The sequence below is a fragment of the Hylobates moloch genome, unplaced genomic scaffold, assembly GCF_009828535.3.
Source record: "Hylobates moloch isolate HMO894 unplaced genomic scaffold, HMol_V3 SCAFFOLD_37, whole genome shotgun sequence".
NCBI classification, from domain to species: domain Eukaryota; kingdom Metazoa; phylum Chordata; class Mammalia; order Primates; family Hylobatidae; genus Hylobates; species Hylobates moloch.
The window spans coordinates 497,675-511,645 of NW_026652312.1; the positions used below are offsets into that span (position 1 = coordinate 497,675).

General features: G+C 38.3%; 1 pseudogene; it reads right to left on the reverse strand.

The window, feature by feature from the left end:
* Window positions 1–226: 226 nt before the first annotated feature.
* On the reverse strand, window positions 227–3,887 carry LOC116463460 (vasculin-like; annotated as a pseudogene).
* Between the last annotated feature and the right edge of the window lie 10,084 nt (window positions 3,888–13,971).

A 13,971-nucleotide genomic window follows, 5' to 3' on the forward strand; every position in this document is an offset into this window, starting at 1 on the left:
AAAAATTTCTAGAGAAAGTTGAATTGACTTTTGTATAAGCATATTCACTCAGAAAATACACTAGCCAATGACATGTCTAAACATTTCGTTCTCTAATAAAAATATGAACTGCTACCCTAGGAAATGAAATAGGAAAGACAGCATAAATAACTGTTTCAATGATTACAAATATCATCTAGGTGCTGTGTCCTGTGTGTACCTTGGTGATAGACTGTCATCTCACCTTCTAGTCTTCCTGCACACAACCAAGTAAGATGAGCACTACTAGTTCCCAGGTTGGAGAAATTTGAAGTTTAGAGTGAACTGTGATGAAGGTTAGCTCTGGAAGTGATGCTGACACCTTCTGATACAGAATTTATCTCTAAGTTCCTTTAGAGGCTCAGAAAACCTCATCGGGATAACTTTTCAATTTTTCTTTGGCTGACAATTAAAAGAAAACATTTTTCTAATTATGCAATTCGGAAATGATTCCAGTTGATTCCAATATCATCAAACACTTTCCATATTGAGTGGACTTGATAAAAGATTACATTAATTCATGTAATAAAATAGAAAAACTATAATTGAAATCTGAATGAGGGAAGACATACAATAATGCAAGATGGGGAAAAACGACTTTAAAATATGCAGGTCATGGTGTTCTACACAGTTACTACAGTTGAGCAACAGATTTGGTTCTAGGTTTCCTGGTTTTCAAAGAAAAAAGGGCACAAGAAAAAGATTACATATTTTTATGTCATCTCGGAAAAGAAAACACACTAGTTCTCAGGGAAAAATTCACATTGTTCTTAGAAAGACAGACAAGAATAAACTCCTCAAAAATCATTATCGGAGACAGGAGGGCTGAACTGTTCTATGCCCTCCTCAGTCAGTAAATTCCTTAAATATTTAGAGTCTGCTACTTCTGTCAACAACTTTGAGAAAGCTGAATATCAATTTATGCTGACTCGGTGGATCCAAAGTGTGCTATCAAGTCTTTTCATAGAGACTTCATCATTAACCAAGTCTGAAGAGATGTGTGAGGGGCTGTGTTTATGCAAACCCACCAATTCTCAAAGAGTGTCACTATTCTTGTTATATAACACTGTTATGTCTCTCATTTGGATTCATTCCTGAAACCAAAGTGATATCCACATTAACCAATTGGATCCATGGATCCATGTTGCTTTTAATTTATACAGAAGTTATAGACTGTTCTGGGTGAAATTAAGACAGGGGTTCTTGTCCCTACCACTGTCTCAGAATCTCCTATGGAAAATGTATAAAAATCCTGGGGCTCTATGTGAGTTTCACAAAGTCAGAATATCTGAGAGGTGAAGGTCTAGCATCAATATTTTAAAAAAGTTTTGCAGGTGATTTTGAAGCAACGTCAGAATTGAAAATAACTGCAGAAGTAGTTGCTACCGTCTGCCAAAGAAAAAGATTATGCAGTGCATTAGAAGGAGGAGAAGGAGGAAGAGAAACTGTTAACGACCACCTTAGAGAGTTGATTGGTACCAACTTCTGTATTTTATAACTGCCTTAGAACATAGCCAACTCTTTACAAAAATTTCCTCATGTGTTGCTTATAAATATCATGGCATTTAAAAACCATAACAGCATAGTTTCTTGTATTCCTGTAGCACATTTTATTAAAAATGACTTCATAATACATTAAAACTTCTGTAATAACTTGATCCAAAATAGAGGTAACCTTTTGCCACCTCTGTTTTCTGCACTGATCTCATGTATCTTCAATTCCTTTCACTTCCATTAAGACGGTTTGTGTAAGAGGCCCTGGATGGGGTGGAATGGAGGTTATACAGAGCCTAGTAAAGTCAAAATGACTTCCAGAACTTTCCTTGTCATTATGTCTCATTTCTGTAGTTACTATGACCAAGAACAGATGGTCTGTGAAACCCAATAGCTGTATATGATGTTACCTCAAACAAGTACTTCTGATGGTTCAGGGGTGCAGACAGGTAATTGATACTGAAATACCATTTCCAGAGTTGGACGTCTGGCTTATCTCTGAAGTCAGATTTTAGTGTGTTCTCTTTATGAACTTTTTTAGTGCATCTTTTATATCCATGTCTCACATATGTCAGTGTGAATAATTTCAAATTGAAATGTATTTTAAATAAGAAAAATTGATGTGTAGTTTAAATTAGAAGGATAGAGCTTATTCTTGTTTTGGTTCATGAATTTGACACTCTGTCATTGAGTTGGATTGGCTTTAAGTCTTGTGGTTTGTGGTTACAATCCCCCTCAAAATCCCCAATTTTAAGGGCCTAAAATCCATCTTTTTTATCCTCTCTCTTTGCTTAGAGACCACATCATAATACACAGGTGCCAGAGATGCTTTCCACTCTCTTTTTTTTTCCCCTCGGTGTACTAATCTGTGTCTCTCTCTTCTTTTTTCCCCCCTAAAATCCAGTTTATTTTTTGTGTTATGAACAGATATAGTCAGTCAGTGTAATCAGGCTTTTCTGCATGTGTAATAATGTTATCAAAATAAGTTTTCCCACAAGACTCTTCTTCAACTACTCTGAAAATCTGTGTCTGACAACCTACCCAAAGAAGGCTCTTGAAAATCACCTCTTAAAATTTGGAAGAAAATGTGGCCAAGTCTTTCCTATAACATTTACTGCACTACAAATGACTAAAGAACAATTTATGTTTTAAAAGATGACCAATACAACAGTTGAGATCAGGAAATTAATATTTTAGTGCTCTTTGCTCCAGTTTTAGCCAGCATGCTACAGTCCACTTTTTGTTTATTCTGGGGGTTGGGGGAGTGCACAAAGTGGGGCATTGTCATCCTCCTGTGGAATTTTATTTTCCTCAAAGTTTTGGTTCATATCAGTGAGTACTATTGCTGTTATGTAAATTAAATGAGACATCATCTGTCTGTGAGCCAGTAATGCCTTTCATCTTTATGTTCTTTTTCTACTCTGTCTCTTTTCAGTGCTTTCAAAAATGCACTCTTCTTACCACTGTGTCAGTTTCGTTAGACAAGGTTGCTGATTAAGTTTGTCAACAGGCAAAGAGGAGTTTGAGTGATGACCCTCTTTCACTGAATTTGTTGATGGACTAAAATTCTTGGCAGTTGATTTAAAAGCATTAAAGTTGCCAATGCCATATGTAGACTCATGAGGAAAAGAAGTCCCAACTTTATTCTCTTTAGTTGGGCTTTTCCATTGCATAGGTTTTGTAGGTAGAGCAGCAGATTTAGAGACTAAATCTTTGTAAACACTTGAATGACTTCCGTTCTTACCTGGCTGTTACTGAAGATATCCTACTACTGGGAATCCAGCTGGCTGTGAGTCTATTACTTTGTATTACACAGCTTAATGACCAGAGCTCAATACATTGGCCCTCAGTACCTTGATTAATACCTTGGAGCTCTAGATTTACGATTCGGAGGTATTCCCACACACCTGCAGCTAAAGATCTGTTCTGATTTGGTTCTCTCTCATGTTCAAGATTTAAAAATAGAAAATTCTCAGCCTCAAACCGCTTGCAATCGCTCTTGTCTTCTTTCTTCCTCATTTCATTGTCAGGGATGTTGTTTTGATATAGACTTGTCTTTTCCCAGAACGGAAAATACTGCTATAAGAACAGGAACTTCTACCATGGTATCCGCCTCGATGATTTATGTGTTCAGTACCATTTCTTCCATGTGTATGCCATCCATTTTTTTCTTTGCATACAAAGTTACCACCATTAAGACATCCAACACCAGAATCAAAGTCATCTGAAGAGTTGTGTTGTTGATAATTTATATCATAACAATTTTATGTCCATGAAAAGTTTTCATAATGCTTCTCAAAATTCAATAACAACTTTGTTGATGATGGTGGAGTAGGAAAATCAAGGCAGGATGGAGCAAAGTCACACTGTGCCATTTACATCCAGTCTCTCCAACTCAGTGAAACCAGGCTTCAACACCTCACGGCAAGTCCAAATTCCAAGAGGACTGCACAGGAAGGTACTGGTTTTTTCTCTGTAATATTTATGTGTTCAAGTCAAAATTTTTTTCTTCTGAAATAATATCCAAGTTCTTCGAAGATACCTAACCTATGGCTATTTGACATAAGGTCACTTTAAATCACCTACCCATACTTCTGTTTTAAAGTTTTTTTAAAAAATATAATTTTATATGTAATCTATGTATAATTTTTTAAAAAGAAAGAAAACCAATAATCTTGTGTTGGGCTGTACTGAACATTATTTTTTTGTAAATGAATGTTGTAGAAATGAGGACTTTGGTTGATCCCACATTTACTTTCTTTCTATATGTCATATATATAAAATGCACGTGTGTGTGTGTGTGTTTTCTTTAGAGATAGATTCTTGCTAGTTGCCCAGGCTGGTCTCAAACTCCTGGCTTCAAGTGATGCTCCTGCCTCGACCTCCCAAAATGCTGAAATCATAGGCATGTGCCACCATACCTGTACCTCTTTTAAAGTTTTTATATGGCTATCTCCAGAATTAGCCAAGTTTCTTAGATTTAAGATCAAAGCCTTCTTTATTATTCTATGTACTTGTCACTATTGTACTTATCTACTCCACCTGAAATATCTAATTCATGAGCCAAATAGCAAAAAGAAAACTTCATATCTGAAGAGCATTCTTAAACATCAGCATCAACAGAGACACACATAGCTATCTCAATACTACCATGCTGCTGGGAAGCTGCAACATCTTAAACCTCCACATACATAAAATAGAAAAATCTCTGTGTTCTTTCAATGTCTTCATTTAGAAAAGCTGTCCCGTTGTGACATGAAAAGGACTGAGGTCAACCTCCTAAAACTTTTAACAAAACTAAAAATAAACTGCCATGAAACTTTAGCAATATCTAAACAGTCACTTGAAAATTCTAAAAATCAGAGCGCCTCTCCTCCTCCAAAGGAACACAACTCCACACCAGCAACAGAACAAAGCTGGACGGAGAATGACTTTGATGAGTTGAGAGAAGAAGGCTTCAGACGACCAAACTTCTCTGAGCTAAAAGAGGAAGTTCGAACCCACCACAAAGAAGTTAAAAACCTTGAAAAAAGATTAGACGAATGGCTAACTAGAATAACCAATGTAGAGAAGTCCTTAAATGACCTGATGGAGCTGAAAACCATGGCACGAGAACTACGTGACGAATGCACAAGCTTCAGTAGCCGATTCGATCAACTGGAAGAAAGGGTATCAGTGATGGAAGATGAAATGAATGAAATGAAGCGAGAAGTTTAGAGAAAAAAGAATAAAAAGAAACAAACAAAGCCTCCAAGAAATATGGGACTATGTGAAAAGACCAAATCTATGTCTGATTGGTGTACCTGAAAGTGAAGGGGAAAATGGAACCAAGTTGGAAAACACTCTGCAGGATATTATCCAGGAGAACTTCCCCAACCTAGCAACGCAGGCCAACATTCAAAATCAGGAAATACAGAGAACGCCACAATGATAAGCCTCGAGAAGAGCAACTCCAAGACACATAATTGTCAGATTCACCAAAGTTGAAATGAAGGAAAAAATGTTAACGGCAGCCAGAGAGAAAGGTCGGGTTACCTACAAAGGGAAGCCCATCAGACTAACAGCTGATCTCTCAGCAGAAACTCTACAAGCCAGAAGAGAGTGGGGGCCAATATCCAACATTCTTTTTTTTTTTTTGAGACGGAGTCTCGCTCTTTCACCCAGGCCGACTGCAGTGGCGCTATCTCGGCTCACTGCAAGCTCCGCCTCCTGGGTTCATGCCATTCTCCTGCCTCAGCCTCCTGAGTAGCTGGGATTACAGGCGCCCGCCACCATGCCCAGCTAATTTTTTGTATTTTTAGTAGAGATGGGTTTTCACCATGCTAGCCAAGATGGTCTTGATCTCCTGACCTCGTGATCCACCCACCTCGGCCTCCCAAAGTGCTGAGATTAAAGGCGTGAGCCACCGCACCCGGCCCAATATTCAACATTCTTAAAGAAAAGAATTTTCAACCCAGAATTTCATATCCAGCCAAACTAAGCTTCATAAGTGAAGGAGAAATAAAATACTTTACAGACAAGCAAATGCTGAGAGATTTTGTCACCACCAGGCCAGCCTTACACAGCTCCTGAAGGAAGCACTAAACATGGAAAGCAACAACCAGTACCAGCCACTGCAAAAACATGCCAAATTGTAAAGACCATCAATGCTAGGAAGAAACTGCATCAACTAACGAGCAAAATAACCAGCTAACATCATAATGACAGTATCAAATTCACACATAACAATATTAACCTTAAATGTAAATGGGCTAAATGCTCCAATTAAAAGACACAGACTGGCAAATTGGATAAAGAGTTAAGGCCCATCAGTGTGCTGTATTCAAAAAACCCATCTCATGTGCTGAGACACACATAGACTCAAAATAAAGGGATGGAGGAAGATCTACCAAGCAAATGGAAAACAAAAAAAGGCAGGGGTTGCAATCCTAGTCTTGGATAAAACAAACTTTAAACCAAAAAAGATCAAAAGAGACAAAGAAGGCCATTACATAATGGTAAAGGGATCAATTCAACAAGAAGAGCTAACTATCCTAAATACATATACACCCAATATAGGAGCACCCAGATTCATAAAGCAAGTCCTTAGAGACCTACAAAGAGACTTAGACTCCCACACAATAATAATGGGAGACTTTAAAACCCCACTGTCAACATTAGACAGATCAATGAGACAGAAAGTTAACAAGGATATCCAGGAATTGAACTCAGTTCTGCACCAAGCAGACCTAATAGACATCTACAGAACTCTCCACTCCAAATCAACAGAATATACATTTTTTTTCAGCACCACACCACACCTATTCCAAAATTGACCACATAGTTGGAAGTAAAGCACTCCTCAGGAAATGTAAAAGAACAGAAATTATAACAAACTGTCTCTCAGACCACAGTGCAATCAAACTAGAACTCAGGATTAAGAAACTCACTCAAAACCGCTCAACTACATGGAAACTGAACAACCTGCTCCTGAATGACTACTGGGTACATAACAAAATGAAGGCAGAAATAAAGATGTTCTTTGAAACCAACGAGAACAAAGACACAACATACCAGAATCTCTGGGACACATTTACAGCACTGTGTAGAGGGAAATTTATAGCACTAAATGCCCACAAGAGAAAGCAGGACAGATCTAAAATTGACACCCTAACATCACAATTAAAAGAACTAGAGAAGCAAGAGCAAACACATTCAAAAGCTAGCAGAAGGCTAGAAATAACTAAGATCAGAGCAGAACTGAAGGAGATAGAGACACAAAAAACCCTTCAAAAAATCAATGAATCCAGGAGCTGGTTTTTTGAAAAGATCAACAAAATTGATAGACCGCTAGCAAGACTAATAAAGAAGAAAAGACAGAAGAATCAAATAGACGCAATAAAAAAAGATAAAGGGGATATCACCACCGATACCACAGAAATACAATCTACCATCAGAGAATACTATAAACACCTCTACGCAAATAAACTAGAAAATCTAGAAGAAATGGATAAATTCCTCGACACATACACCCTCCCAAGACTAAACCAGGAAGAAGTTGAATCTCTGAATAGACCAGCAACAGGCTCTGAAACTGAGGCAATAATTAAAAGCTTACCAACCAAAAAAAGTCCAGGACCAGATGGATTCACAGCCGAATTCTACCAGAGGTACAAGGAGGAGCTGGTACCATTCCTTCTGAAACTATTCCAATCAATAGAAAAAGAGGGAATCCTCCCTAACTCATTTTATGAGGCCAGCATCATCCTGATACCAAAGCCTGGCAGAGACAAAACAAAAAAAGAGAAGTTTAGACCAATATCCCTGATGAACATCGATGCAAAAATCCTCAATAAAATACTGGCAAACCGAATCCAGCAGCACATCAAAAAGCTTATCCACCATGATCAAGTGGGCTTCATCCCTGGGATGCAAGGCTGGTTCAACACATGCAAATCAATAAATGTAATCCAGCATATACACAGAACCAAAGACAAAAACCACATGATTATCTCAACAGATGCAGAAAAGGCCTTTGACAAAATTCAACAGCCCTTCATGCTAAAAATTCTCAATAAATTAGGTATTGATGGGACGTGTCTCAAAATAGTCAGAGCTATTTATGACAAACCCACAGCCAATATCGTACTGAATGGGCAAAAACTGGAAGCATTCCCTTTGAAAACTGGCACAAGACAGGGATGCCCTCTCTCACCACTCGATGTCCTCTGTCACCACTCCTATCCAACATAGTGTTGGAAGTTTTGGCCAGGGCAATTAGGCAGGAGAAAGAAATAAAGGGTATTCAGTTAGGAAAAGAGGAAGTCAAATTGTCCCTGTTTGCAGATGACATGATTGTATATGTACAAAACTCCACTGTCTCAGCCCAGAATCTCCTCAAGCTGATAAGCAACTTCAGCAAAGTCTCAGGATACAAAATCAATGTGCAAAAATCACAAGCATTCTTATACACCAATCACAGACAAACAGAGAGCCAAATCATGAGTGAACTCCCATTCACAATTGCTTCAAAGACAATAAAATACCTAGGAATCCAACTTACAAGGGATGTGAAGGACCTCTTCAAGGAGAACTACAAACCACTGCTCAATGAAATAAAAGGATACAAACAAATGGAAGAACATTCCATGCTCATGGATAGGAAGAATCAATATCGTGAAAATGGCCATACTGCCCAAGGTAATTTATAGATTCAATGCCATCCCCATCAAGCTAACAATGACTTTCTTCACAGAAGTGGAGAAAACTACTTTAAAGTTCATATGGAACCAAAAAAGAGCCCACATTGCCAAGTCAATCCTAAGCCAAAAGAACAAAGCTGGAGGCGTCATGCTACCTGACTTCAAACTATACTACAAGGCTACAGTAACCAAAACAGCATGGTACTGGTACCAAAACAGAGATATAGACCAATGGAACAGAACAGAGCCCTCAGAAATAATACCACACATCTACAACCATCTGATCTTTGACAAACCTGACAAAAACAAGAAATGGGGAAAGGATTCCCTATTTAACAAATGGTGCCGGCAAAACTGGCTAGTTATATGGAGAAAGCTGAAACTCGATCCCTTCCTTACACCTTATACAAAAATTAATTCAAGATGGATTAAAGACTTAAATGTTAGACCTAAAACCATAAGAACCCTAGAAGAAAACCTAGGCAATACCATTCAGGACATAGGCATGGGCAAGGACTTCATGTCTAAAACACCAAAAGCAATGGCAACAAAAGCCAAAATTGACAAATGGGATCTAATTAAACTAAAGAGCTTCTGCATAGCAAAAGAAACTACCATCAGATTGAACAGGCAACCTACAGAATGGGAGAAAATTTTTGCAATCTACTCATCTGACAAAGGGCTAATATCCAGAATCTACAAAGAACTTAAACAAATTTACAAGAAAAAAAACTCCATCAACAAGTGGGCGAAGGATATGAACAGACACTTCTCAAAAGAAGACATTTATGCAGCCAAAAGACACATGAAAAAATGCTCATCATCACTGGCCATCAGAGAAATGCAAATCAAAACCACAATGAGATACCATCTCACACCGGTTAGAATGGCAATCATTAAAAAGTCAGGAAAGAACAGGTGCTGGAGAGGATGTGGAGAAATAGGAACACTTTTACACTGTTGGTGGGACTGTAGACTAGTTCAACCACTGTGGAAGACAGTGTGGCGATTCCTCAGGGATCTAAAACTAGAAATACCATTTGACCCAGCCATCCCATTACTGGGTATATACCCAAAGGATTATAAGTCATGCTGCTATAAAGACACATGCACACACATGTTTATTGCAGCACTATTCACAATAGCAAAGACTTGGAACCAACCCAAATGTCCATCAATGATAGACTGGATTAAGAAAATGTGGCACCTATACACCATGGAATACTATGCAGCCATAAAAAATGATGAGTTCATGTCCTTTGTAGGGACATGGATGAAGCTGGAAACCATCATTCTCAGCAAACTATGGCAAGGACAAAAAACCAAACACCATATGTTCTCACTCATAGGTAGGAATTGAACAATGAGAACACTTGGACACAGGAAGGGGAACATCACACACCAGGGTCTGTTGTGGGGTAGGGGAGGGGGGAGGGATAGCATTAGGAGATATACCTAATGTAAATGACGAGTTAATTGGTGCAGCACACCAACATGGCACATGTAATACATATGTAACAAACCTGCACGTTGTGCACATGTACCCTAGAACTTAAAGTATAATAAAAAAAATAAAAAAAAAAGAAACTGCTGAAACTATTCATTACACAAATCAAACATGGCTTACAGTTTTGGCTGAAGAATACCAACAATAGGAGAGGGGTTAGAGTAGGTAGGAAAATACCACCAGCTGAAATACTTTAACCAGTTATGTCATTTGTTTGAACCAAAGTACTGAAGAAATGCCTGTGTCTCTTTTTAAGTACCTTGTTGAATTGTTCACTACTATCAATTCACTTCAGAGACAATTCTTGCCAATTTTAATAAACTTCTGGGGCAAAGTTATAAAAAATTGTACTTCTAAAATGGACACTTGAAATATCTAGGAACTTTTACACAAAACCTAGAAGATGATCTTCATATCTTCAGTCACCCACTGGGTTGGGCAGCAGGAGAAACTTCTGACTAAGCAACTGCTCATGCCCTAGCGGGGAAATAAAAGAGCTCTGATTCTTTCTTCCGAAGTTGTTTTGTTCAATCTCAGGGTCTGTTGATCTCTTATTTTGGGGCTACAGGAACGAGTATCCCTGCTCTACCTGTTAAACATTTTGACTGGCATATTTACCAGGGCGTTGGGTAATTGCTATACTTGGGAAGGAGTTCAGAGAGTAGTTTTTGACTCTTTCTATGCCTGTGCTTTTTATGGTATATAAAATTTATTCTGGGCCGGGCGCGGTGGCTCACGCTTATAATCCCAGCACTTTGGGAGGCCGAGGCGGGTGGATCATGAGGTCAGGAGATCAAGACCACGGTGAAACCCCGTCTCTACTAAAAATACAAAAAATTAGCCGGGCGTGGTGGCGGGCGCCTGTAGTCCCAGCTACTCGGAGAGGCTGAGGCAGGAGAATGGCGTGAACCCGGGAGGCGGAGCTTGCAGTGAGCCGAGATTGCGCCACTGCACTCCAGCCTGGGCGACAGAGCGAGACTCCCCCTCCAAAAAAAAAAAAAAAAAAAAAAATTATTCTGTTTGGGGTTGAAAATTTTGACTACAACGTATGCAAATAAATTAGGAAAGGTATTTCAATTCGTATGATAGGCATGAACAAATGAACTTCCTCTGACACTAGACATTTTCAACACTATTATAGTCTGCATTTAAAGAGGTACAAATAACAGTATCATATCCATTAATATTTACATATTAGGCACTCATTTGTACATGGCACTGAGCTAGGAGCTGTGAAGCATTAGAAATTGTGTATCTCAAAGTCCTCACTCTCAAGGAATTGAAAGTTTGATTGATTAGGGAAGACTTAAAAATTTCACAAACATTGGAGAATTCACTACATTTTAACTTGGAGCTTACTTTCCCACTTTCTTCCTTGTTATGCCTGATCTGCAGAATGCTACTACAGAATATTGCAAAACCACATGACCGCCTGTTACACATCTATAAATGTCTTCTTCATCTGGCATTTCAGCGGTACTCTTACTTCATTCTAATCAATTTCTTTTCCCAGTTCTTATAACAACTATTTCACATCTTTATCACTTTTCTTGGGTCCTCTTATTTGCCTTAATTCTTTGCGATTTTATTGCCATTTATTTCCTGACTTAGGTTTATCAATGCATCATCTTATCCTGTATTAAAGGAACATACTTTTTCTGAATTCTAATTATCAGCTGACAGTTTCATCATTTACTCAGTTTGATCATTTACTCATCATTTCATCATTTACTCAGACAATCAGGCAGGTAATCTTGGTACCATCTTTGACCTCCAGTTTTCTTGTTCTCCATGTCTGATTAGTATAAGCGATGCTGTCCATTTAGGATCTGAAGGTAAAAAAATTTACATGGGACCAGACAAAAAAGAAGTATTGGAATAATACTTAGTTGTGTTGACAAAATTTGTTCTGGAAACCGATGTATGAATGTTCTTGCCTTTCTTTTTTTTGAGTGTTTTTAGCTGTGAGTAACTGTTACATGCATGTTCTTTGCTTACAGTCATGTCCTGAGGTGGGAGTTGTTTATTTCTATCCCGATGACCTGAGGTTCTCTCCATGTCTGGACTTGGTTATAATTAACTTGGGTCATATGAGTCATATTAGTTTTTTTATTGGCCTCTGTGCCTCTGTTTCTTTATTCTGACTTAAGTCACCTATGTTGCCTAATTCCAGCCTCTATATTCCCCTTGTAGTTTTGTTTTTGTTCCTCTGATATTGGCTTTGATATGATTTTTGTTTTTGCTCTTGGATATCCTTTAAAGGTCTTCTTCTCCCCCACTGTTGTAATAACTGCCCACTAACTTGTCTTCGTGCCTCCAGTCTTGCCCATCCCTTCAGCTTTCACATTAGTACTCTCCACCTGCAATTTCTTGTTCATGTAACATAAGATCTTTCACGTCAGTTTCTACTTGCATCTCCGCCTGCTCTCCATATGCACAATTTTCCTGCTATAGTGTACTATTCACTGTGGCCCAGCAAGTTTGGATTTGGCACCGTTTAAGAGAGTCCAGGAGTGGTCTATTCTTTCTCATCTGAAGAAAAACCAGTAACAATACAAAAGCACACTATAACGATGAACAAAGAACATTGAAATAATTTTAAAGAAATGTAAAAACCACAACAAAACCATAAAATGCCTAGGTAATCAAGTGATGCTATAAGGGTAATGAAATATCAATTTCAACTGTCAAATTGATATACAATTTTCAAATAACAAACCTAGTATAGATGATGTTTGATTGTGGGTAATCTCACAGACATATCATGAACAATTGTCTTCTCTCTTGCATCATTAATTTTCTCTCACTATACAGAAGAAAAGAACTTAGAATAGCTCAAAGAATCTTGCCAGAGAAGAACAAAGTTAGAGACTCTAATTATTTGATTTCGAGAATTACTACAGAGCTACAGCAACCAAGACAGAGTGGTGCTAACATGAAAATGGACAAATAGATCCCTGGAACAGAATGAAATTCCACAAATAGACATAAATGTACAATCAACTGATTTCTGAAAAGGTTGCAAATTCATTTTAATTCAATTCAATTCAATGGGTAAAGAAAAGTCTTTTCAACAAATAGGCCTGTAAGAATTGGTAAATATAAAGGAAAAAAGGAACTTTGACATTCATCTTATGCTGCACCCAAAATTAATTTGAATGAAATGTGAACCTAACATAAAAACTAAAATTGTAAAATTTCTATAGGAGAAAGCTTCTTTCATAAAAACAAAAGCTTCTACAATATCTTCATGATCTGAGGGTGGGCAAAGATTTCTTAGCAAGGACACTGAAAGCACTAAATGTAATAGAAAGAAAAATATATTTACCTTGAGGGGTGGAGGAAGATGGTTGAAAAGAAGCCTACACTGTTTGTCCTTCCCACAGGTACAGCAAATTTTAACAACTATCTGCACACAGAAAAGCATCATCACAAGAACCCCAAAAATCAGGCGAGCAATCATAGTATCCAATTTTAACTTCATATTGTGGAAAGAGGCATTGAGGAGGACAGGAAAGACAGTCTTGAGTTGCTGACGCCATCCGTCCGGTCCCTCATCCCCTGGCAGCAGTTATATGGCATGGAGAGAGAATCTGTGCACTTTGGGAAGGAGAGTGCAGTGGCTAGGGGACTTTATATTGAACTCAGTGCTGCTCTGTCACAGTGAGGAATAAAGCTGTGCTGGGCTCAGGCAGCACCCGTGCACAGAGAAAGCATTTGGACCAGCTATGGCCAGAGGGGAACCGCCCATCTCAGCAGTGGGACTTGAGT